Raw genomic sequence first — 5,668 nt, forward strand, 5'->3', positions numbered from 1 at the left:
AGTTCATTTAAATGTGAGAAGTCCTGCTTCTCTTAAATAATCAAGGATATGATAAAGGTTTACATAAGGCATAGGAAATTATTTGGATAAGACACCAAATTGTTTCCTATGCAAATTACTTTAAAAGTAAAGAAAAACCCTTTTACACTGTCTTATTAGGAGCAGACTAATATTCTAAAAAATTGCAGTTTTAATACATAAATAGCTAAATTCCAGATTCGTACCAGGGCACTTTTGATATTAAGACTCATTTTTTAAAACCTTATAAATCATTCAATCTTTACCAGCTTGACCACACATGAAATTCATTTTCTACAAACCTTCTACAACTTTTATATACATTCAGATTTGTCTTATATTTTACCTCTTTCTCAATCTGAAACAACCATATTCTTACTTTAGGATAAAATGGCTTTCTTTTTCCCTTAACACAAACACATCCTTTGTACCTTGTATACTTTTCCTTATCAAAAACATGTCCTACTTTCCTTGCATACATTCATAAGTTTTTCTTCATCTTATTATTTCTAGTAGTTTTAATTACATATATTTATTATAGATTTTAATCATTAGTAGCCTATCTTTTATAGAGAAAATTAGAAAATAAACAGTTGTGAACTGTCACATACAAGCATCCTGTAGCAGACTAGCAAATTTTATGAATATAGCATCTAAATTTTTATAGATATATTCTTCCTCATAGTACAAATTCTCAGTGTGGCAAAGAAAACACATTTATTAATAAGCCAAATATACTAACTTCTTTATATCATATAAAAATAAGATGCCAAAAGTATATAAACTTTAACTTGTGCTTAGTAATTAATGTTTGGATTTTATCTTACTTAAAAATAATCTAGATATATAATGAATACATTAGTCCGCCCTTTTCCTCAGTCTTGCTTTCCAAGGGTTCAGTTACCAGCAGTCAACCTGAGTCTGAAAATAATAAATGGAAAATAAAATAAACAATTCATAAATTTAAAATCTCATGCCATCCACTTCTTCCAGCCTGGGACATGAATCATCCCTTTCTCCAGCATATCCACCCTGTATACAATACCCTTCCATTAATCCCTTACTAGTCATTTGGTTATCAGATCACTGTCCAGTATCTCAGAGCTTGTGTTCAAGAGATCCATAGTTTACTTAATAATGGCCCCAAAGCACAAGAGTAGTGAATCTGGCAATTCAGATATCTTCTTTCTGTGCCTGATGTATAAAGTAAACTTTGTCATAAGTACGTATGTATGGGAAAAAGAATAGTATATATAGAGCTCAGTACTATCCACGGTTTTAGGCATCCACTCGAAGTCTTGGAACATACGTATTCCCCACAGATAAAGGGAGACTACTGCATCTGTTATTTGACTTAACGTAACTCTTAGGATTCAAGTTACCAAAAAGATTTAGGGACCTGTTTCCAAGCAGACATTCTATAACACCAAACAAGGCTAGCCATCCCCTCAAGTAATTTCTCTGTTGATTACTGTTACAGCACATGCATGTTAGTCAAGCATCACAAAAGCAAAAATTTAAAACAATGTTAAATAAATTTTTTTGGTTTACTATTGCTCTTGATATACATGAAGTTATGGGTATCAAGCAATTCATCTTACTGCATCTTTATTTGTACATTTTTTCCCTGAGGGAAAAATGGAGACAGCTGGTGGCAGAGTTACAGTTGTAATTTAAACATCCAGTAAATACAATATTAGTTTATGTGATTAGTAAGCCCAAGTAGAATAAAAATGTATGCTCATGTTATAATTAATATTGATATTTCATAAGACATAGTTTTGTTTTGTTTTTAATTTATTTATTTATTTATTTATTTATTTTTGGCTGCATTGTGTCTTCGTTGCTGGGCTTTCTCTAGTTGCGGTGAGCGGGAGCTACTCTGTGTTGCAGTGCACAAACTTCTCATTGCAGTGGCTTCTCTTGTTGTGGAGCATGGGCTCTGGGCACATGCGGGCTTCAGTAGTTGTGGCTCCTGGGCTCTAGAGCGCAGGCTCAGTAGTTATGGTGCACAGGCTTAGTTGCTCCGCGGCATGTGGGATCTTCCCAGACCAGGGCTCAAACCCATGTCCCCTGCATTGGCAGGTGGATTCTTAACCACTATGCCACCAGGGAAGTCCCCATAAGACATAATTTGTTTTAAATTAAACCAACGCTATTACACTAGCCTTAATTGCCAAAGATTTACCCAAGTCATGTGAACGTGAAGATCATTGGGTTAGTTTCTATATTTTGGGGTACTTAGGAATACAGGCAAACTTCGTTTTATTGTGCTTTCCTTTATTTCGCTTCACAGATGTGTCTTTTACGAATTGAAGGTTTGTGGCAACTCTGAGCCATTCAAGTCTATCAGCACCCTTTTCCCAACAGCATTTGCTCACTTCATGACTCTGTGTCACTTTTTGGTAATTCTCACAATATTTCAAACTTTTTCATGATTATTATGAAATTATTATTATTTGTTATGGTGATCTGTGATTAGTGATCTTTGATGTTACTATTGTCATTTTTTTTGGGTACCATGAACCACACTCATATAAGATGGCAGACTTAATTGATAAATGTGTGTGTTCTGACTGTTCCACCGACTGGCCCTTCCCCCATTTCTCTCCCTCTCCTTGGGTTTCCCTATTCCCTGAGACACAACAATATTGAAATTTTGCCAATTAATAACACTACAATGGCGTCTAAGCATTCAAGTAATACGTCTCTCACTTTACATCAAAAGCTAGAAATAATTAAGTTTAATGACGAAGGCATATTGAAAGCTGAGATAGGTCAAAAGCTAGGCCTCTTGCACCAAACAGTTAGCCAAGTTGTGAATGCAAAAGAAAAGTTCTTGAAGGAAATTAAAAGTGCTATTCCAGTGAATACACAAATGATAAGAAAGCAAAACAGCCTTATTGCTGATACGGAGAAAGTTTTAGTCTTCTGGATAAAAGATCAAACCAGCCACAACATTCCTTTAAGCCAAAGCTTAATCCAGAGCAAGGTCCTAAATCTCTTCAATTCTATGAAGGTTGAAGGAGGTGAAGAAGCTGCAGAAGAAAAGTTTGAAGCTAGCAGAGGTTGGTTCATGAGCTTTAAGAAAAAAAGCTGTAAACATAACATAAAAGTGCAAAGTGCAAAGCACTTTGCACACCTGTGCAAAGCAGCAGGTGCTGATGTAGAATCTGCAGCAAGTTATCCAGAAGATCTAGCTAAAATCATTAATGAAAGTGGCTACACTAAACAACGGATTTTCAATATAGATCAACCAGCCTTCCATTGGAGGAAGATGCCACCTAGGACTTTCATAGCTAGAGAGGAGAAGTCAATGCCTGGTACAAAACTTCAAGGACAGGCTGACTCCATTGTTAGGCGCTAATGCAGCTGGTGCCTCTAAGTTGAAGCCAATGCTCATTTACCGTTCCAAAAGTCCTAAGGCCCTTAAGAATTATGCTAAATCTGCTCTGCCTGTGCTCTACAAATGGAACAACAAAGCCTGGGTGACTGCATATCTATTTAAACATGGTTTACTGAATATTTTAAGCTCACTGTTGAGACCTACTGCTAAGAAAATAAAAAAGATACCTTTCAAAATATCACTGCTCATTGACAATGCACGTGGTCACCCAAGCTCTCTGATGAAGATGTACAACAAGATTAATATTGTTTTTATGCCTGCAACATCCATTCTGCAGCCCATGGATCAAGGAGTAATTTTTTTTTTTTTTTTTTTTTTTTTGCGGTACGTGGGCCTCTCACTGTTGTGGTCTCTCCAGTTGCGGCGCACAGGCTCCAGACGCTCAGGCTCAGTGGCCGTGGCTCACGGGCTTAGTTGCTCTGTGGCATGTGGGATCTTCCTGGACCAGGGCACTAACCCGTGTCTCCTGCATCGGCAGGCGGACTGTCAACCACTGCACCACCAGGGAAGCCCCACAAGGAGTAATTTTGACTTCCAAGTCTTATTATTTAAGAAATACATTTCATAAGGCTATAGCTGCTATAGATAGTGATTACTCTGATAAATACGTTTAAAGTAAGTTGAAAACCTTCTGGAAAGGATTCACCATTCTAGATGCCATTAAGAGCATTCATGATTCATGGGAGGAGGTCAAAATATCAACATTCACAGGAGTCTGGAAGAAGTTGATTCCAACCCTCATGGATGAATTTGAGGTGTTTAAGACTTCAGTGGAAGAAGTAACTACTCATGTGGTGGAAATAGCAGGACAACTAGAATTAGAATCCTGAATAAGTGATTGAATTGCTGCAATCTCACGATAAAACTTTAAGGGATGAGGAGTTGCTTCTTATGGATGAGCAAAGAAAGTGGCTTCTTGAGATGGAATCTACTCCTGGGTGAAGATGCTGTTAAGATTGTTGAAATGACAACAGAAGATTGCCAATATGACATCAACTTAGTTGATAAAGCAGCAGCAGGGTTTGAGAGGATTGACTCCAGTTTTGAAAGAATTTCTACCGTGGGCCAAATGTTATCAGACAACACTGCATGCTAGAGAGATCGTTTGTGAAAGGAAAAGTCAATCAATGCAGCAAACTTCATTGTTGTCTTATTTTAAGAAACTGTCACAGTCACCCCAACCTTCAGCAACCACCACCCTGATCAGTCAGCAGCCATCAACACTGAGGCAAGACTCTCTTACAGCAAAAAGATTGTGACTCACTGAGGGCTCAGATGATGATTAGCATTTTTTAACAGTAAGGTGTTTTTAAAATTCAGGTATATACATTGTTATTTTAGATGTAATGCTATTGCACACTTGATAGACTACATTATAGTATAAAAATACCTCTTATATGCATTGGGAAACATGCTTTATTGCAATTTTTGCTTTACTGTGGTGGTCTGGAATTGAACCTGCAATATATCTGAGGTAGGTTATACTTGTACTTAATTTATATAAGTGCTCATTTATTTCTAAATCAGTTGAGCAGATTGGTTTTATAAATTTTTAAGTTATTTAAAAAATTAATTTGTTAATACTGTCCAGAGGTAAGAAAATATCACATATGCATAACATACCTTATAGGCATACATAATCTTATGAATAGACACAAAGAGAGACCATATAGCTTTCCATTCTAAAATTTTAGTACACTTTTGTCTTTGATATTTTTAATTGAAAAGAAGCTTGAATATGGTAAAAGAATGAAAGAAGAACAGAGGTGATGCGAAGGGAGAGGATAGGAGGGTCAGATTGGGAAGATCTCAAGTTTCCCAAAGAGACCACTGAATTTCCATATATTTTTCTTAGTAAAATTATGCCAACAAGAAGATCAATATAGGTTTAAGAAAGGGGTTTCTGTCAACTGAGAAGTTCTCACGTGAGTAGCAGCAATCAAATAGAGAGAATAGAGTATTCTTACAAAGAACCAGGATTATTTTTCCAGCTCAGAAGTTGGGAAGAGAAACCTCACTTAAGAGAGAGAACCAGGAACAATTTCCAAACGCAGGGAGTTAAAGAGTAATCTCCACTTAAGATAGAGAGTCAAGAAGAATTCCAACCCAGTAGTTACCTTTAAAACAAAGAAGTTTGGGCCTCTAACCCAGCTTCTGCTTGCCCGGGACTCTTTTCAGTTGCCTTAATCATAAAATATTTTTTCAATGAAATTAATCCTCAGAGTACAAATATTTTATTCTATT

General features: G+C 36.4%; 1 pseudogene; it reads left to right on the top strand.

The window, feature by feature from the left end:
* Positions 1-2,698: 2,698 nt before the first annotated feature.
* Positions 2,699-4,710, top strand: LOC137217320 (tigger transposable element-derived protein 1-like; annotated as a pseudogene).
* The last annotated feature ends 958 nt before the right edge of the window (positions 4,711-5,668 follow it).

This window comes from Pseudorca crassidens, chromosome X (assembly GCF_039906515.1).
Source record: "Pseudorca crassidens isolate mPseCra1 chromosome X, mPseCra1.hap1, whole genome shotgun sequence".
NCBI lineage: Eukaryota > Metazoa > Chordata > Mammalia > Artiodactyla > Delphinidae > Pseudorca > Pseudorca crassidens.